The following is a 22,239-nucleotide window of genomic DNA, read 5'->3' as shown; positions in this document are numbered from 1 at the left end:
AGAGTTCTAATTAGAAACAACAGTGATCAGGTGCTCTTCTAATAGGACTTCCAGAAACCCGTAGACCCAATCAATATCTTAGGAACTAAATCTCATACCCACATAATCACATAAGCATGTTATCACACAACATTACTGGCATACAAACATCTCTGTAAAGCGAGACAAAACCCATTGTGATAGTAACCACTTCCCATGTACCCAAAATATTCAAACTCGATACGCTCTGATTCCAAGTTATAACGTCCCCAAAAGTACACAATAAATATAACCCAAAGCATATATAAATGACAGCATAAATCAGAGTATAATGTTCTTTCATTTCATAACATTAATAGTACAAAAGGTTTAGCATAAATAAATGCCCTATAGACTTATATATTTCCAAATATTTGCTTGGTTACAACAAAAGAGAGACTAGTTCATACAATTAAAGCACTAGGCTATACAAAATGAAACAAAACAAAGAAGCTCTTGCTTCTCAAAAGTGCCTCCAATGCTATTGCCTTGGTGGAGGCATGTCATCAATACCTAAAAATGTTTTTCCTAAATAGGGTGAGCCACAGCTCAGTAGGAATAATCTAACGCAATATATGAGATTTAACAAAGATATAAGTGCATGTGCATGTACAATGCCCGGGATAAAACATTCACACTTTTATATTGCATAGAATACTAATTTCACATCCCATTTCATTTTCCTCCACTTCATTTCAACATATGACCCAATTTTATTAGTTCTTTAATAACCCAAATGAGACTACAACTTAATGGTTCCATAATAACAACATCAACATACAAACACTTCAAACTGCCATTTTATGGGTATTTCATCCGCGGGATCAGCACAAATGTATAAATTTCGAGACTTTCATCCAGGATACTCCAGCCACCTGTAGACACCATTTTTGACCGATCTTAAGACTCAGACGTCATCGATTGAGTGCTCGGTGATGGTGCAGGTTGTGCTCGTTCTGAGGTTTCGGAGTTTTGGTTGAGAGCCTTGCCTTCGGGCTTCGGAACTCTTTTTGTTTTGGCTCGGTTTGTGGACCATGTCTTGTTTTCCCTTCCCAGAGGGAGGGAGTGGTCTTGTAGACCATCTCTCTGTGGTTGTAGATTACTTTTCATGGTCGTAGGCCACGTTTCCCGTTTGGAGACTAGTTTTCGGTTTTTGGAGCCTTTGGCCGCGTGCCTTGTCTCCGGACCGCTTAACATTCTCCGTTTGACGTGGTTTTTGAACCACACCTTGTTGCCTCTGCCTAGAGGACCACTGTGGTCCGGGAGACCACTTTTGTGGTTGCATACCACTTTCGATGCTCGTAAGCTAGTTTTCGGGGCTTTTGGCCACGTGTTTCGCCTCCCGATTTCTCGTATTGCATCCGCTTTGGTTTGTTTTTGGTAAAAACATTGCTTTCCTTGTTTGAAAGGTGGTACAAGGGTGGAACACCAGTATTTCTCCTTGGAGACCACTTTTCCTTTCTCCAGCTAGTTTTCTTGTCAGATAACTGGCTTTCTTGTCTTTGGACCATCTTTTCTGGTCAGCCACCACACCACCACCTTGAATTTAGTGTGTTGACCTCTCCTACCTATGGCCGACCAGTTTTTGTCTTAGTTTTGTGCACAAACACACACTTAAACACTTTTCTTGTGTTGCTGGGGCTCCTTGAGGTTGTTTTTGGTGTTCTTAGACTGGTTTAAGTTCAAAAAGGTTGCTGGAGTTGCAGTTATAAAAAGGGTCTTCAAGGGTGAGCTTTTGACCTTTAAATCCCCCTTTCTTGCTTAAGCTTTTATCCTATCTTGTGTGCTATTTTAAGCTTAACTTATAACTGATAAAAGTTCTATTTTTTCATGCTTTTGATCTTTGTTTAAGATCACTTTTGTGTTTGGGGTTGTTTACCCCCTCTTAGGCCTTATTTTTGAGCCCTTTTTGTGAGCTTCGGGACCACCTTGTTTTAGCCTTCTCACCACTAAAATCCAGAGAGATTTCAGTGGTGGGGATGGTGTTTTAAGGTCCTAAGAAGGGGAGGACCATCCCCCTCTCCTTGCATCTTCAATACATGCCTTAATATGCCTCATGTTTGAGCATATTTACTAAGTGGTTGTTGGCCACATCTTAGATTGTATTTGTGGTTATTTTGCTGAGGCATACCACTGTTTTTGCTTAGTTTGGTCACTCCATGCATGGTTAATACACTTGTAGTGTAAATCACACAACCTAGTCTTGTATGCCTCATGTTTGAGCATGTGTTTCTAGTTTGTTTTGGGGCCATCTCAGTAGGTTTTTAGTGTTATTTTAACATGCCTTAGATCTATTTTGGGTTGGTTTGGTTGGCTCTTGCATGCCTAATACACGTGTAGTGTAAATCCCTTAAACTAGCTTTGTATGCTTCATGAAGTAACATGTCGTTTTATCTTGGTTTGAGTCCATTTTAGCATGTCTTTGGTGATGTTTTACCATGTCATACCTCTGTTTAGGTTTGGTTTGGTTAGCCTTTGCATGCTCCATGCACTTGTACTGTATTTCCATGAAATAGCCTAACATGCATCATGTTGTAACATGTCATTTTAGCATGCTTTTGGCTTAGCTCTGAGAAGACTTTGTTCATGTTTTAGAATGTTTAAGGTCTGATTTCTATTGAATTGGTTATCCATGACTTGCTTTGTATAGCCTTAGTTCAATCTAGCTTGTTAGCTTTGTGCATCGAACCCACTAGCATGCATTGCTTGGCCTATTTCAGTGATTTGGCATCACTTGTTATGTGATTGCAGCCCATGTTTCATGGCCATACAGTTACATCTTTCACTTATTCAATGCGTTGGAGGGTTGGCCCTTTTATGTCTTAACATGAACCATTGCGTATGCTTTCATGCCCTTGCTTGCGAGCCACCATTTCAGTGCTTATTTGGGGTTATTATGCCATGACATAACTCTGATTTTTGTTGCTTAAGTCATCCCATGCTTGGTCCTAATAGGTGTAGTGTAATCCACCTTATTTGCCTTGCATTCACCATGCTTCATGCCCTTCATGCTAGCATATTTTGGCCTACTTCCATACATGTTTTAGACTCATTTTAACATGTTCTAAGACTGTTTTGGGTTGCCTTAATCACATGCTTCATGTTTTGTATACTTGTAGTACAAATGCTCTTACTTGCCTCAAGCTTTGGGCATCATTGCATGCTTCATTTGTGTTGTGTACATGATTTGGCATCATCTAGCATGACATTTTAGAGCTTATAGCATGCTTATGTTCCTACTTCATTCATGTTTTGAATGCCTTTGAGTGTTGTCCATGTTTGCCTAGCTTATGCCTCAGCTCGTATGCTTGCGTGCCTAGGCCTTTGGGCCCTTATCTCAACATGTTTTGACCTACTTGAGCTCTGTCCATACTTAGTTCATGCATTTGTGCCATGTATTGCATGCCTCCTTTGTGTTGCTCTTTGCTAGCTTTCATGCCTTAGGACCCTAGCATGCTTTACTTATGTTGTTTGAATGATTTGGCATCATTTCTTGCTTCATTTCATGTGCACTTAGTGTTGTTACACTTCCATTTTTGTCACTCATTGAGCACTCTTGAGAGTTGTGCTCTTTGGCTTCTTTGATGGCCAATGCATTGTGCATGCATGTCTTGTTTTATGTGCCTTCATTTTATCACCAATGGCCACTGATTTGGGCATGATTGAAGTCTACCCTTTTAGTTTAAGTCCATTGAGCATGCCATGCTTGGTATATTACATAAGTTGTCCTTGTTGCATTGCATTGTGCATGCATGTATTACATTATGCTTAGAACCTTGTGAATGCCTTGCATTAAGTATGCCATCTAGTTCTTAGCATTTAGCATTGTGTATGCTAGTTGTTGCATGCTTCAGCATTGTGCATGCCATTAGCCTTGTTAGGTTGTTCATATTGCATTGCATGTTTGCATGCTTAAGTTATATTGCATATTTGCATGCTTGAGTCGCATTGTGTATGCCATGTTATGTGTTGCATTGTGTTTAGAATAGGTGTTAGTCCAAACACGGGAAACGAGGGACGTTTCATACATAAAGTGATGAAACGTGCCTTAATGCTCGGTCCCCGATGCTCTTGATCATCCATGATAGAGTTCTAGGCTTTATGTGTTTACTTGTGCATTCATTTCATATTGAATTATGCAACTTCGCCTCTCGACCATTACGCATGGAAATGCGCGATTGGTGGCTCGAGGGTCGAGAACCTATACTCCATTGAGTTCGAGACATGATAGGGAGGATGGTTGTGCACACATATCTTGCAAATGCATTGCCATGCCCTTTCTTGCTCTCTGTTGCAGCAAATTGCAATTCAGCAACAACAACTAGTCGGCCAGCCAGAAAAAGTAGCTGGCCGACCACTTTTCTTGTTTTTTAACAACCAAAAGTGGTCGGCAGGGGTCTAGAGAGACCAAAAGTGGTTGGCCACCCTCCCACAGGATTCCCAAGGTGGAGTTTCAGCTTTCTGGAGCTTGGTGCAAGTTTCTGAGAACAAATGAAAATAGAGGCAAATCGGGGCATTACATTGGATTTCCGAACGAGGCGACCGGACATGCATGCATCCCTCTACCTCTGAGGCTCCTGATTTACTGATTTCCTTAGCTGCCATGCTTATATAGCTAGGTTTTGCTTTGGTCTGTACCTTTAATAGTTAATGCGTTTAGCTATTTCAATTTGTTTTGTAATAATTAGTTAACTAGGATTAGTTAATTAATTTATTGTGTAATAATTAGTTTAATTAGCTTAGGTTAGCTAGTTAGCTCTTTATTTGGTCTCTCCCTCGAGGGAGCCAATTGTTGTAATAAGCGTGCGTGTGTGTGATGCATGTCTTCCAATCCCCATTTCTTTCTCCCTTTTACTTAACCGTTTACGATGGTTAGTTTTAGGGAATGTTTCATTTAGCATACCTTATGCTTGCATGCGTGCATCCATTCATTTGTCTTGCATGCACCGGGCTCAGCGCATCATACTAACTGCATTGTATTTCAATTCCAATTTGAATACATGTACCAAGTTGCATTTCACATGACACTCTTAGGATAGCCGAGCCTATCTTAGTTGCATTTTTGCATGTGTTGCATTAGCCATCTTAACATGAACTAGGATCATGCATGATTTCTAACTAGTTCTCTGTTTTGGCTCGGAGTACACTGTGAGTGTTTACGCTTAAACATACTGCACGTGTGTTAAATATTGCCATGAAAGCATGCTTGCCATGAGGCTATTTGCTTACGTGATTAACTGCCTAAATGCCTGTGGGTGAAGGTTGGATTACCTGAATTGAGACAATTCATCGAAATCCACATTTTAGCCTACTTGCGAGTAGCAAACTCCAAACTATTTTCCAAACAAATGGATATACAATGCTTTGTTCCAAAATTAGGCGATCTAGTCTATACTTGTTTTGCTATGCGCATCACATAGTAATTCTAGCTAATTAATCGGAATAAGAGCACATGTGTTTTCAAAAACAAAATATCATGCTTAGTACATGCCGATCTTTGATCGGGCGAGTGGGGGTGCTCATTAAATGATCTTCCCTAATCGTACCCAAGTTCCTGAGTCGAGACAACTTTGGTGATGACGGACACGTGGCCTTAGGCACGAGTCAGAGTTTCCTAAATTCCCCCAAAATAAAATATTTAGGTGGCAACTCTGTATCTTGCAAAGCAGTCCATGCTTGGCACTTCTTTATAAAAATCAGTTTTCCAAAACGATTTGCTGGATTTGGACTCTTTGGTGATTTATCGGTCTCACATCGTACATTGTGAGATCAGATTCAGAATCGTGACATTTGAGTCCGAACTTGTAGTAGGTAGAGAGCGAACGAATTTCGCGCCTTCGCAAGCGCGGAGCTCAGGACCCCTCGGGCGCGTTTACAGTTTCTGGCGACTCTATTGGGGAATTAGAGAGCTTGACTCGAACTCATGATATCTTGTTTTGATTACACTTATGTGTCTTTTTGCATTGCATTTGCATTGGTGCGCCTAGAATACCGTGTTTGCTGTATGCTATTCCTGAACAGTTTGCCGGAGGCTTGCTTTGAGAAGCCTGCCATAAGGCTGACCGGTTGCGGGCTCTGCCACGACGGGAACACAAACCCCGATTTTACCGGGGCACCCATTTTGACCATTCGACCTAATGCATATTCGGAATCCATAGTGACTATTCCAAGCTAGGACAGGTTGCTTACCCGATTGTGGGTTGTTTGAAACCGCTGCGTGCGTAGTGTAATCCCAGCTCCTAACAAAATAGGACAGGGAAACCCTACCCCAACATAGAGGTATTTTGGCTCTCACTTGCTTGTTATGTCTTGTTAGAGTGTGCCTCTACAGGTTGTGTATCAGCTTGCAAGTCTGGGTATCAAGCCTGAGGGCATCAGTATTTGAGAATCAGTTATATCTGTGGGTATCAGATTCAGTTTTGGGGCAGCTATTTGGGCAGCAGTGATCAATGTTTGAGAACAGTGTGCTTCTGCTCACAAATATCAACTATGTGTTGTGTTTATTTAAAGTTGTTAAGCTGTTCGTTTCTCTGGTCGTTTATTTATTTATTATGCTTTATTTATCTTTTTGCAAGGTGGTTTAGCACAATTGCATCTGACTGAGCAGATATTCCTCGAGCACTCTGGGTTAGAGGTCGAAGACTCAATCAATCTAGGGATCTGATAGACGGACAAGCAGTGTTTTTTTCTTTACCCCCGGTTGCTAGGCGGAGGTCAAGAAGGAACGGCGTATCAATATAGAGGTTGTCAGATCAGTGGTCCTTGAATAGTCAGGCTGAGGTCTCAGTTTCTATTATAGAGGCAGATATACCGTTTATTCAGATAGACCAGTACAACATGGTAGGCTTGGAAGAGATGATGCGTAAACTCCAGGAAAGTATGAAAACTATACAGCAGGATGCTGGCCGTCTAACAGAATTTGCTACACGCCAGGCCGAGGTTATGGCCCAACAGGCAGAGGTAATTACCAGGCTACAACAGCAGACTGGAGCATCTGCTTCGCACATACCTCCTCCCCCACCAAGAGTTCCAATACTCGGGACACAGCTAATGTCCAGAAAGATACGGACATCCCCACAGGACCAGCTCCGCCTCCAATCCTACCTCAGCTATCTAAAGCACCCACCAACCTTGTGGATTCACCGTTCGAGTTTGAGGTAGATCCAACAGCGTTAAAAGTAAGAAAGGTAAAAAAGCTTTTCAAGAAGTCTCAAGGTGTGAAATCCATTCCAGATATAGAGGATGGGCATACCGACTCGGCCGTGACGCTGCCAGATCGGTTTAAAATGCCACACATCGACCGCTTTGATGGTCTGGGATCCCATGGTGCACCTACGGTTGTTTTCAGACATCTTAAGGCCGATGGGCCTCTCCAGATTACAGAAGCTTTCTCTGTTTGGCCAGACCCTATCGGGTGTAGCGGCTATTTGGTATGCAAAATTGGAGGACTTCGTTAAGAGAAGTTGGGAGAAGATGGCTGAGGCCTTCATAGCTCAATACTCTTATAACACTCAGATCGAGGTCACAACCCGTGATCTCGAGACCACCAGGCAACAACCGAAGGAGAGCTTCTCCGATTTTGTGACCCGCCGGAGGGCTAAAGCCTCGATGATGACCATCAGGCCTGTGGACAAAGATCAGATTCGAATGGCTGTACGCAACCTCCAACCCAAGCTCATGCGGAAGATGATCGTCCTCTCCCTACCCACCTTTGCAGACCTACATGAGATTGGGTACAAATAGAGGATGCCATGAAATAAGGCCTCATTGATAATGAGAGAGAGCAGCCCAGGAGGGCATTCAACCCGGTACAAATGCAGGCATAAGTAGTGCTGCAGCTACCAGATCTTCAGATGTCGGAATGGTTACCACCACCCTTCCTAAAACCCTCACAGCTACCCCATTCACTGGTGCGTCCGGTAGTAGCTCACAACCAGCTAGATATGCGCCCAGAGGCCAAAGAACCTTCACCCCACTATGCATGCCCCTATCCAAAGCTTTGGGGGTTTTGATCAAGAAAGGGAACTTGAAGCCCCTAGAGCCGCGACCCTTGCCAGAAAAACTTCCTCCCTCTCATGACCCAGCAAAGTACTGTGCCTATCACCAACAGCATGGTCACGACACCGACCAATGCTTTAGACTGCATCACGACATCCAAGATCTCATTGATAATAAGGTGATTGCACTTCCGGAAAAACCAAACGTCACAACCAACCCACTCCCACCACATAACCAAGCCCCACCTCCCAAACGCATCAACTTCATCCAAACCGGGGTTGTGTCATATGACCCTAGCATATATATCACCCCTTCTCACCTACCTAAGCCAGAGGTATTCATTCCAGAAAGCACGGATTTGTGCATACTGGACATCTCCCAAACCCAACCTGAGCCGGTGGTGGTGACTAACGAAGATAGAACCGGGATGATTGCAGGAGCAGATGGAAATGATTATTCAGAGCCTGAGGGGTCTGTAAGATTTGTGTACGACCCGAGCAGTTACATTACACCAACAGGGCAGATTAAGCCGAGGGTGTAACTATCGGTTGGGGCAGAGATTTGTGTCGTTCGAGAGGATGGACCTAATCAGGGACTACATGACCTAGCAGAATTGGAAAAAGGCATAGCCAACCTTCAATTCTTCAACGAATAGGACCCGGGAGACATGACTGTCAACTGGTTCAATCTGGAAGGATCAGCAGAAGTTACGGGATGGCTCAGTGACGAGCCAGATGCTATTGAACAACTTCAGCCAGACCAGGGGCAATCAAGGATTGAAACATCATCAGCAGTGGCCGGAGATCAGAATGAACTGCCGGGGAGCATCGGTGTTAAGAATTTTGCTCAGGATCAGAACAGTTTGAGTACAGCGGATGCTGAGCAGTAGGTTACACTGAAACAGTTTGAGCAAGAGAAGATCGAAGATCTGGAGAGGGCTAGAAAGGCTAAAGCCCCCGTAGAGATAGAATGTGCTGTGGGCACAGGAATGGAATGTGCTGTGCGCACATGAATGGTTGTGACAAAATCGGATAGCTGCATGTCAATGGCCGATGGCATGTGGTGGGAAAATGATGACCTATGTCTTGCCCACACAGACGAGGATTGGGGGAACAACCGACCGGATGATACCTGGTATATTGGAGAAGTTGACCACATGACTAGAAGTGGGCGGTATTTTAAACCCCCACACCTAGATTAACCAGAGGTGTCCGGAAAAGACAAGAAGGTGGAAAGGCAGAAGGAGAAACTGCTCGAAGAGGAGGCTGTGTTGAAATAGCTTAAGAAGATACAAATAGACATCTCCATCTGGGAACTGCTTATGGCTTCAAGAGTACATAGGCAAGCTGTCCTTTCTACAATGGACAGGGCTAAACTTTCAATCGACACCATGCCTAAACAGCTGGTAGGGTTGGTTTTTTTAGGAGGAACTTCCCCGACGTTAACCTTTACTAATAAGGAACTACCGCTCAAGGGCGCAAACCATAACAAACCACTCTACATCTCTGTGGAATGTAGAGACAAGTGGATACTGGTGGTTCTTGTCGACACTGGATCTGCCATTAATGTGTGCCCATCGAGGACAGCATATGCAATCGGGTTGAAGCCCGCAGACTTTGTACCCACTGCCCAGGTGATTCGGGCATACGACAACACCAGCAGAGAAGTGATGGGGACTGTACAGGTTCAGACTAAGATCGGTCCAGGACAACACGATATTGACTTCCATGTCTTGGACGTTCCCGCAACCTTTAATCTACTCTTGGGGCGGCCGTGGTTGCACCAGGTGAAGGCAGTCTCTTCCACCCTCCATCAGATGTTGAAATACCCCCACGAGAAGGGAGTGGCCATTGTTTTTGGGAATTCATCAATCCATCCGTCGCCAGAGGTGTCTATACCAGTACTGGAGATCGAACATGGCGCGAAGGATGTGTTCCTGTCAGGGTTCACCCTAGCCGAAGCCCGAGTTGTACAGAACATTCTGGCTATTAATGAAGGGCTCTATGTCAGCGCACAATTAGTGTATCTCATGAACAAGTTACAGCACATCCCTGGGATGGGATTAGGGCGCAGTGGCCGGAAAGGCGCCGCAACATCAGCCGAAGTGCCACATAACCCACATACCTTTGGTCTAGGTTATCAGCCTACCAAGGAGGACTGGGTGAGGAAAAGCAAAGAAATGGCCAGAAGGGCCAGAGCTAAGCAGATGGGAAAGCATTTTGATTTGATGCATTGACCGATTCATGGTACCCTGAACGGACGCTTTATCCCAGAGGAGGAGGACTTCCCATTCTGCGGCTTCCTAGAGCCATGGTTGAATACAGAGAGGTGACGCTTGCCGGGATTTGAGATCTTCTTTGACTTACAATTATCCAGGGATGACGTTGCTGAGGAGCAAACAGACCCAATAGCTGAGGCTAAGCAGTGTAAAGAGAAGGTTTTCAAGGAAGCAGAGATTGAAATGGGGGTAACACTGGCTTGTCTACTTTCAGATCATTCGATCGTACATGAGTTCTTGGGGGATGACCTCTTAGTGTCCATGATTGGGAATGAAACGGCTGCAAGCCCATCTTCAAATATCTTGGATGTGTCCATTGCACCTTCCCTCGTCTAGCAATACGAGGAAGGATTCTTATCGAGCAACACCGGGTCAGGTAGTGAGCCAGAATCTGATTCCACCGAGTCCGTCGTGTGGGAATCAGGTTGCAGCTCGTCTGAGTCTGAGTTCGGTATTCTTGGGAGTGATAACCCAAATGCTACAATCTTGTCTAGGCCGTCTTTTTCTTTTTCCTTTGAGTCTGTTGTAACAGAGGAATCAGGCGTCTTGGAAGTGCTTAATGAGAATGATGCGGCTGTGGCCTTCGATTACTTTTTTGTGCCCTTAATTTATTGCATGAATCAGAATTTTCAACATTTTGATGAAAACGATGAGGAAGAAATTCCTCCGGTTTTGTAATATTTGCTTGATCAAGAGCAAGAGAGGTTTGTTAAACCCTTGGTTAATAAAATCACCCAAATTAACGTTGGTACTGAGAAAGACCTGCGGCTGGTCCAGACTGGGTCCAGTTTGTCTTCGGAGGAGCACGAGCACTTAGTCGCTTTATTAAAAGATTTCAAAGATGTTTTCGCGTGGTCCTACGAAGACATGCCTGGAATCGATCCTGAGATTGTACAGTACTTGATCCCTCTTGACCCAAAGGCCTGACCTGTCAAACAAAAGTTCAGAAGGATCCGCCCTGACTGGGCTCTCAAGATCAAAGAAGAGGTCACCAAACAAATTGACGCAGGGCTCCTGCTGGTATCTGAATACCCAACTTGGTTGGCCAACATCGTTCTAGTGCCGAAGAAGGACGGCAGAATTCGGGTATGTGTGGATTTCAGGGATTTGAACAAAGCTAGTCTGAAGGACAACTTTCCTCTACTGCATATCGTTGAGTTAGTGGACTTCACTGTAGGGCATGCGTTGCTTTCATTCATGGATGGGTTTTCTGGCTACAATCAGGTATTGATGGCACCCGAAGACCGGGAGAATACTGCTTTTACCACCCCGTGGGGAACCTATTATTATAGGATAATGCCATTTGGGCTGAAGAATGCTAGGGCTACGTATCAACGGGCTGCGACCATAATATTGCATGGCATGATCCACAAAGAGGTTGAGGTGTACGTGGATGACATGATTGTCAAGTCCAAAGAAAGAGAGGGCCACTACACCGCCTTGCAATAGTTTTTCCAAAGGATCAGAGAGTTTCGGTTACGGCTGAATCCTCAGAAATGTACGTTTGGTGTTACAGCAGGGAAAATGCTAGGGTTCTTGATTACACAGAGAGGTATCGAAGTCGACCCTTCCAAAATCAAGGCCATCTTAGAAATGCCACCACCAAGGACTGAAAAGGAGGTGTGAGGTTTTCTGGGTAAAGTGCAATTCATAAGACAGTTTATTGCTAAATTAACCTTGACTTGTGAACCACTCTTTGGTCTCTTAAAGAAAGGAACGAAATTCCAATGGGATGGTCGATGCCAAGCAGCTTTCGAGCAGATCAAACAATACTTACAGAACCCACTCGTGTTGTCATCGCCTGAGCCGGGGAAACCGTTGATTTTGTATCTTTCAGTGACTGAAACTACAATGGGCTGCATGCTTGCACAAGAGTCTGAGGACAAAGTGGAGAGAGGCATCTACTACCTGAGCAAGAAAATGATGGGTTATGAGACCCACTACACTCCACTGGAGAAGGCTTGTTTGGCCTTGGTATGGGCTACCAGGAAGCTGCGGCACTACCTGTTAGTTCACTTCGTAATACTGGCTTCGAGATTAGATCCCATCAAATATCTCTTCGAGAAACCAGCACTTACGGGTAGGCTGGCTCGTTGGTTGCTTCTGTTTTCCGAATTCGATCTGAAATATGTGACGCGCAAGTTAGTAAAGGGGAGAGCGGTAGCAGAGTTCTTAGACGATCACCCAATTGAAGGGAATGAAGCAGTTGAGTAACTATTCCCAGATGAAGCCATTCTGTATATCGAAGATGAAACTTGGACGGTGTATTTTGATGGAGCGTCAAACCAATACGAGTATGGGATAGGGGCATTGCTGATAACACCCAACAATTCCCGTATACCTTTAGCATTCAAACTCTGGTTCAAAGTCTCGAACAACGAAGCAGAGTATGAGGCATGTATTGCTGGTTTAGAAGCCACCCTAGAACTAGGGGCAAAATGGTTGGATGTTATCGGGGACTCGAACCTTGTTGTATTTCAAGCTAAAGGAGATTGGAAAGTCAAAGAAGAAAAGATGAGAATTTACCACCAGACCTTGGACTTGCTGATTCCTCTGTTTGAGAAGCTGAATTTCACTCATCTGTCAAGAGAGAACAACAAGTTCACAGATTCACTAGCAACTCTATCTTCCATGATAGACATTCCTTTCGGAGTCCGGATGCGTTCGATCATTATTGACCAGAAATTTACGCTGGCCTAAGAGCTGCGTGCTTCTATAGAAGAGGTACAAGATGAGAACCCCTGGTATTACGATGTCTGAAACTTCTTAGAAAAAGAGGCGTATCCACTAGGGGCAAATGCCAAAGATAAGAGGGCAATTCGAAGAATGGCTGCTCAGTTCATCATCTGCGGAGAAAAACTATACAAGAGAAGTCATCTCGGGATGCATAAGCTGTGTGTTGATGCCGAAGAATCAAAGCGCCTGATGGAGGCCATCCGTGGAGGAGAGTGCAGAGCGCACATGAACAGGATAATGCTAGCCCGGAAGATCCTTAGACAGGGTTATTATTCGTCCACCATGGAGGAGGATTGTATTGGCTTTGTCCGGCGATGCCACAAATGTCAGATCCACGCCAACCACATGAACATTCCGCTGTCAAAGCTGTATAACATGACTTCACCATGGCTCTTTTCAGTTTGGGGGATTGATGTGATTGGAGCTGTCACCCCGAAGGGGTCTAATGGGCATGAGTTCATTTTGGTAGCGATAGACTACTTCACAAAGTGGGTTGATGCCCAATCTTATGCGGTGTTGAAGGTTTCGCATGTTGCAAAGTTCATCAGGAACAACATCATTTGCCGTTATGGGGTTCCGAACGAGATCATTTCAGATAATGGTTCCCACTTCAAGAAAGAAGTAATCGACTTGTTGGACAAATACGACGTGGCTTTTCACAAGTCATCTATATATCGGCTGCAAACCAATGGAGCAATTGAGGGCGCCAACAAGAACATCAAGCATATACTGCAGAAGATGGTAGAAACCTGCCGGGACTGGCCAAATAAGTTGCCATTCGCTCTGTGGGGCTACTGAACTTCAATTCGAACTTCTACTGGGGTGACTCCATTTTCCTTAGTTTATGGGATGGAGGTTGTTCTGCCTATCGAGATTGAGGTTCCATCATTACGAGTACTAGCTGAGTGTCAGATAGCTGAGGCAGATTGACAGCAAAGCAGGTTCGAAGAACTCATGCTGTTTGATGAAAGAAGGCTGAAAGCACTGTACTATCTTCAGGGTTATCAATGACAAATTGCCAGGGCTTTCAACAAGAAAGTTAAGTCTAGGAATTTGAAAGAAGGAGATTTAGTGCTCAAAGACAATTGAGCTCCCATCTACGACCCTAGGGGCAAGTTCAGACCCAATTGGATTGGTCCTTACATCATCAAGTCTATCTGGTCAGGTGGAGCTGTCGTTCTGATGGACCTAGATGGCCTAGAGTTCTCCCAACCGATCAACATGGACAAGTTGAAGAAATACTTTCCCTGAGAGGCTCGCTAGGCCGAAAACCCGAAAGGGCGACCTAGGCAAAAGTTAGAGCATAGTAAATTTGAAATTATAAAAACTGAGCTCGCAAGGTTGAAAACCCGAAAGGGTGGCCTTGGCAAAAGTTAGAGCGTAAAAGATGAGGGTTAATACATGAGTGAACCCGAGCCGAACTATGTAAGGCTTGATTCCCATCTTTGGGATATGTAGGCAACTTCATGCTGAAGTCCAGCCATAAACACTTCCCCGATCAACTTTGTCCATGTGATCATGTTTGGTCATCTTTATCTATTCAGCATTCAAGAGCTCGGTTATGATCTCCGGTACAGTGCTACTTAGACTAGGGGCAACTTTCCAGTTGCTGGAATCTGGGGTTGTGCATCTCAGTGACAGATCTCAAGCGTGTCCAGTTCTGATCCATATCGAAAATGGTTTTGAAAAGTTTTAATAAAAGTTGATTTTGCTCAAATTAATCCTTTTACAACTTAGACCATTTTTGGACCAAAGGAAAAATTTTCAGTACCCATAACCTTCAATTTCATTGATTTCAATATAGAGTTCTCTTGCTCTTGAATACAAAATTGAAGTTTCTTTTCATTACTTTCATAAAGAAAACTTGAAAATTCTTATTAAAGCAAATAAATCCAGGGCATAGTCAAGTGTCCCTGCGTCCCCTCCTTGAGCTGGTCGAAGCCTCTAATACCAAGCTGGGCCTTACCCGTGCCTCTTCATTGAGCCAATCTATGCACTCATCAGAGAGGGTGCTGCTGAAAGTGGGAGCGGGGGCCAGAAGCTCTCTCGTCCTCTAGGCTGTGGCATGTCGAGCTAGCTGCGCGCCTCAGACTGGAAATACAGCAGGGTACTTTATCCCCTCCTCCGGGCAAGTCTGATCATGTCCGAACTGGCACCGAAATTGGAATGGAAAATAGAACACGCAGTGTGTCAAGCCAATCAACTAGATCCCGGGCTGACGGGTCATGCTGTAACTCGTTGCCGGCAAGTTAAGCCAAGGCAGCACCAAGCAATGTGGTCCGCAGACAAACTGTACATCCAATTGTACCACCATCCCTCCTCCGAAACATCGACTAGACGTCGCTAGAAGAAATAGCTGCGAGCTGAGTATGCCGGACACGAGTCCACCACTCTCAACTTGTCCATCAACCACACCTGGGGAGGGATGAAAAATAAGAGATTAAAGAATAGAGAGTTGTATGTTGAGAGAAAAAGTGAGCAAAGGGTTTGGAGAGAAAAAAAAAAAAAACTAAGCTTGAGGGCTGAGTGATGTGAGCAATATATGTGAGATGGGATGGGAAACCTTACCTGCAATAGTAGTGGACTCCCCGCAAACCTAGCCGTCTCCCGGCGATGAAAAGCGTCCAAGCCCATCAATGTTTCAGCTAGCGTCATGGTGATCCAACTCTTACCCTCTCTTAAGCCCTCGATAACCTCGATCAAACGAGTCCTAAACCCTCCCGAGCCTAGGGTAAGCAAGAAGTGAGATAGCATTCACAAGCAAAGCGCGTGTCGCCGATAACCCTGCCAATGATGGTCGCTGCGATCACCGGCATCAGCAAACTGACAAATAAAGCTGGGGATATCCAGCACTCCATCGCTAGTCAATGACCGAGCGTCATGCAAAGTAAGGCCGCACATCCTTTCTAAAGCTTGGACGTGGCCGAACCGCAACTGAGGCAAAATTTCTTCCTCGCGCTCAGATTCCATTAAAGCTTGGAAGTCTTCAAATGTGGGACACACTTCTTGTCCACCAAAGCTAAAGACGTGTGTTACCAGGTTCCAAAATCTTGCCGCGACATGAAGGAATGGAAAACGCAGCAGGGTGCGGCTCAACATGAATAGTGCATTTATGCCAAACTACTGGAAATTCACCTTTTTCGAGCCATCCAAGGAAGCGATCCAACTTGTGAGATTTTGGATGAGGAACGCCTCCATTTTGGTGCAAAACTGAGTTGGAATGAGGGAACCACGAAACTGGAACCTTTATGGAGGATAAGGCATTGTTTGGAGGACAAGTGTCACAAAAATGGAGGTTCCCAGGATAAGTGGTCGGCCGACCACTTTTTCTGGTTGGCCAGCTACTTTTTTGGGCTGCAGTCAGAAAAACCGGTCGACAGGCTCTAAAAGTGGTCGGCCATGTGCAAAAAGCTGGTTTCCAGCTGTTTCTTGTCTCTAGAAAGGAGTCTCTAGCTTTCTTGTGTGCTGAGAGTACTGAAGGTCCAAGTTTACCTCTGTTTCGGATGCATTTTGTCGATTTGTTTGTCTCAAAATGTATTCGCTCTTCAAGTTGTTAAGTTTTGCTTATCGAGTTGTTAAGTTTTTGCTTATCGAGTTGTTAAGTTTTACTTATCGAGTTGTTGCTCTTTGTTTATCGAGTTGTTGCTCATTACTTATCGAGTTGTAAACTTGCTAAGGTTTTGTTTCTTAGTGAGTTAAGTTGTTTAGTTTGTTGCGTCGGTTCACTACCTGACTTGGCAATACACAGGGTTTAATTTTCATTCAAATTCATTTTTGTGCAAAATGGTGTAATGTGATGCGATGCTAAGAATACAAGTACAACATTTTTTTTTTGAATAAAAAGTTGTTTTCATTCCATCATGGCTTCTTTTTACAACATTTTACAAAAAGATACAAGTTTTGAGGAGAAATAAAACTACCTAAGTTGTACAATGTGCTACAACTACATGTAAAAAAGAAAAATAAAACAGAAGCATCTGCATCGACGCCATCAAGCTCAAGACCGAGAGGCCCTCTTCACCCTCTTCGGCTGAGCAGCCTCCGCTCCACCTGCACCATCATCTGAATCGTAGCCACCGTCCTCGGAATCCTCCTCGACTTCGCCTCCGCCCTCAGCATTGGAACCAAAGTCGTCATCCCTGCCTGCAGATGTCTCTGACTGTGGATGTGCCAACTCCTCCTCCTCGCTAGACTCGTCATCCTGTCTGACAGGTGCCCTGCGTCCCCCTTGGCCGCATGCTGAGACTCCTCTCCTAGCTGCTCGAGAAGGCCTGGATGGCCCAGTCCGCAGAGGCGGGACCTGAAAAGGATAGTTTGAATGCGTCAACCAGTATGTATGTCAGATGCAGATGCGAGAATGACATAGAGCGGGTGCATGCGGATATGGTGTGTGAATACGATGTGTCAGATGTGCTCTACACATATAATGAATCAATACAGTGAAATGTTCGGTTTCCATATGTCATCAGAAGCATGATAAATGCGAGGAAATTAAGAAGTACCTAAACGCCAGAGGCACAAAGCATCGTCTCCCTCCGTAGAACCATGCCCTTGAGTGAAGCCACCACTCCGAGTAAGCCCTTAGTATACTCCTTGGGAGGCTGCACACACAAGTTCAAGTCATCAGTGAATAAATGAATGTCTAAATATCTGAATGATAAATGAAAACTGTGAAGCATACCGGTGGTGAGTCAGGGTCACTGATGTCACGACCCGAACCCGCCCCTATGGGTTAAGGCCATAACCGGCCAGTAATCACGAGATTACCTACGGCCTCAAACCAAATAAAACAAAACTCATCAGAGTAAAGGGGCCAAATGGAAGTAAATTTAAAACTTTGTCCATAGAGTCGTGCTTATACTCACATCATAACATTCCATACATACATATGTTAATACCTTACAACAGAAAGTATAGTAACATAAAGTTCTATACAGATAGGATCATTCAAATCTAAGTCAGCCAAAACAAAGCTATATACAAACGTACACCAAAGTCCTCGCCAACATGACAAAATAACATAGAATGGCAGAAGGGCAAAGATGTGTCTCGTGCATGAGACGCAAGGGCTAACTTTTCAAAGCCTTAGTTGTTCCATACAGACTTCACTGGGGCTGGGTTTGGACTTCTCTTGGCTTACCTACAAACACATGAATGAGCATGAGCAAAAGCCCAGTGAATAATATCAAATAAAGAATATACATTGGAACAATATAGATCAAACGGCCTTGGGCCCAATTTATATTTCTACTAATACATACATACATAGACATATGTAAGTTAAGTAACTGCGGTTCCAAACACATCATACGGCCTTGGGCCCAATTCATTAGTGTCAAACTGTTATTCGTGTCAAATTGGCCTTTGGCCTTTTCAAACTTCCATATCAAACTGGCCTTTAGGCCTTTCAAACTTTCATATCAAACTGGCCTTTAGGCCTTTCAAACTTTCATTCATGTCAATCTAGCCTCTGGCCCATTCATGCATGTCAAACTGGCCTCTGGTCCATTCATGCATGTCAAACTTTCATTTGTGTCAAAACGGCCTTTGGCCCAACCATTTGTGTCAATTAGACATCAGCCCAATCATTCATGTCAATCGGCCTTCGGCTCAATCATTTATTCATGTCAAAATGGCCTTCGGCCCATTTATTCAAGTCAAAACGGCCTTCGACCCGTTCATTTATGTCAAAACGGTTGTCCATAATTCAAACTAGCAAACTTGTAAAGAAATAAGTAATTGGACAATTGACAAACTTCAAAATATCGATATTACTCACAGTGATCGGCTCGTGGATTTGCCCTGGAGCTTGACCCTACACATCATATAACATAGGTGGGTCGTAAACGATTCAATCCATTCGTTAATTCACATATTCCTCTTTAGGCTTCATTCTTATCTCTTTAACTCAATTACAATGCTTAATGCATGCCTAAGAGTGCTTGCAAGTGAAAGAGAATGGAAAACGAAACACAGAACAATCACACAAAATTTTTAGAAACAGGGTACCCGCTCGAGCGTGGACTTCCCCGCTCGAGCGGACCCATGAGGTCTGCAAAAGTACTGGTTATGTCATTTTTACGCTCGAGCGTGGAACTTGGACGCTCAAGTACAAGTCCATCTTACATAGCTCCCCGCTCGAGCGTGGACTTACCCGCTCGAGCGGATATCATGGTCTGCAGAAAATACTGGGAGCACAAAATTCACGCTTGAGCGGCGGTTTCCCCGCTCGAGCGGACATTAAATTTCTAGGTTTTCCAGATCAAGTTCTTGAGCTTCAATTCGATGTTCAAAGGCTCCAAATGCATGTTTTTGGCTCAAACTTTACATAATCATATACTAACATGATACCAACACCCAATTACAATACAATGGAGCTCAATTTCACAAATTGATCACATGCATGCCCTAAATTAACTCAAACTCATGCATTCAAGGTTCCCATTTCTAATACACAACATGCATGCCCATTTTTACTTTCATTTTCACTTCTAATGATGCCATTAGTGCTCATTCCCATGAAACTCAACAAAAATATGCTTGCATGTGGGATTACACTTCCAATCTTTCATAATTTACAATTTACATGCTTGATTTTGTGATTTCATAGGTATTCTTTACATGCATGCACATATCAAGCTTTGATTCCAACAAAACCAACTCAACTCATGGTTACAAACAAACCTTGAACACACAAGATTACACATTAAACTCATGAATTCAAGAATCAATTGCTTACCTAGAAGCCCAATCTATGGTTAATTCTTGAACTAGACTTCAAATATCCAAGCTTGAGTCAAAATTGCACAAGTTTCTCCCTTCTATCTCTATGGCCGGCTCCCTCTCTCTCTCAAGACACCAAGATCAGATTTTTGAGTTCAAAAGAGACAATGAGAGTATATATGGCCTCACACGTAAGGCCCCACTATCTATTATTTAATAACATTAAATAATTGGGCACTAAATCATCAATTTAATCAACTTAATCTAGTCTGAATCAATTTTTCAATTAAACTTCACCGTAGGCTCTAAAAATTTTGCCAATCACAATGGCACAATCAATTTTGGTTTCAGTGGCCGATAAGGCATTCAATTTAAATTCTGAAGCAGATAATCAAACAAATATTCCTACAGTGAACAGATAGAAATTCAAAATCACACATTTTCACATAATGGCACACAAAATCATATTAAACATATAATCAAACTCATAATAAGGACCAATTAGCTAATTACGGAACAGGGTTATCACAACTGACGTATCGGTGATCCGACCGCGGAGGCTCTAGAGAGATCTGGTATGGTGTCCCATACTCCCAACCTGTCAGCCTGGTTGGAAGATCTGGCTATCCAACATACTGGCAAGTAGAGGGCATCTATCCCGCCCCACCCCTCGATGTGCCAGCTCCGCTGGTCGAAGGAATGTCTCTAGGTCGGGTGCGACTCGAGGAAGGCATGTCAGCAGCCCTCCTCCTGGAGGCAAAAACATCTGACAGTGGAGGCATCAAGTACGTATGGCGATATGTCGCGTAATCCCCCTCCTCTAGGAAAAGCACTGCGTCAATACCCAACATGAGGTCCTCCGTCTTCCAGAGTGTGAGATCCCCTACAGACCGCATCTTTGGTGGAGGCAATAAGGGGACGTCCTGATCAGAGTTCCCCATCGTCTGGCGCATGAAGTGCTCTCCGAGGAACCACGCTCTGCCAACCGGTCCCTCAAGCAGAACCCTGTATCGCGAAGTGCCCCATGCCCTAGTGAACAGAAACTGAGGATTCCCTGGCATAGCTATCCACAGCTACCCGTTAACCTGCGGGTAGCAAGTGCATGAGCTAATTAGATGTCATGAATATACGAGATGAATCAAAACTGAAAGCATGAAGAACTGAGAGTTTTGGATTACCTCCGTCGTCCATACAGTATCGAAGAACTGCTGAAGGAAGGGCAAAGTCTGTCGGGGCCTCGGCCTGCACCGATCCTCAAATTTGCGCAAGTAGGGGATCTCAAGGGGTGCCTCAACCTCGAGCTCAGGAGCCAGCGTCGGAAAGTATGCATAAACCCACAGCTGTAAAAAGCAAGACAGTGGCCATCAGGATACAGAATGCTGAGTGCAGAATGCTGTGTACAGTATACAGAATGTACAGAGAATACAGAATACTGAGTGCAGAATCAGAATACAGAATGCTAAGTGTAGAATCAGAATACAGAATGCTGAGTGCAGAATGTGAGTACAGAAAATACAGGATGCTAAGTGTAGAAAGCTGAGTACAGAATATATAGAAAATACAGAATACTGAGTGCAAAATGTAGAATATAGAATATAATGTGTGTCGTGTGCAGTGTACAGATAATCGAAAGCAGAACTGTAAATCAAGAGGGTTGAATGTACCTCCCAGGCTCGCCAGTAGCCCCTAACTATGGTCCCCCACTCGCGGGAGGTCGCACTCATGTAACAGTAGAGGGTAGCGAGGGTAGCGCCACCCCAATCAAAGCGCTGGACCTGTGATAGGTCCACTAGAGCACTCAGCAGATAAAGCCCAACTGTGTTCCCCCTGTCGGAGAATAGTGTGGTCCCGAAGAGGAACATCAAAAATCCCCGGGCATACTGATGTATGGCCTCAATGGTCTAGGGCATAGTCCTCTGGTACTGTTCTGAGAACCAGGTGTACCTGACCCTGCCTGATGATCTGTCGATCGGCGAACGGTCTCCAAGCAGATAAATCCACGCGGCCTCCCACTCACCCATATCTGCGTCGTATGGGATCGGCCAGCCTCCCACGTCAAGGCCCGTCAGCATGGAGAAATCAAATGGGGTCATCGTCATGTTCCCGGTAGCCGAAAAATGGAAGGAGTTGGTGGTGTCCCACCATTTTTTTACAAGTGCGCCCAGGAGGGTCCTGCTCGCTAGATGACATGACAATCCCATACAGAATGGGCCAAACCCTGCCTCATCCATAATGAGTCGGACAGTATCCGGGAGCTCCGCGTACCACTCCCTCGCAAGGATAGATCCATAATCCCGTGCTGCATTCAGAATGAATAAATGTATTTAGTTTAGATTCAAATGTATGAGCTGCGTGTTCAGAATCAAATGTATGGGCTGCGTACAAATACAAATTTTTTGAGCTGCGTGTTCAAAATTTCAAAAAACGTAAGCTGCGTGTTCACAACAAAATTTTTGAGTTGCGTGTTCAAAATTTCAAAAAACGTA

Source organism: Camellia sinensis, chromosome 10 (assembly GCF_055761805.1).
Source record: "Camellia sinensis isolate YWXY chromosome 10, ASM5576180v1, whole genome shotgun sequence".
NCBI classification, from domain to species: Eukaryota; Viridiplantae; Streptophyta; class Magnoliopsida; order Ericales; family Theaceae; genus Camellia; species Camellia sinensis.
Note: the sequence above shows the minus strand (reverse complement) of the source record.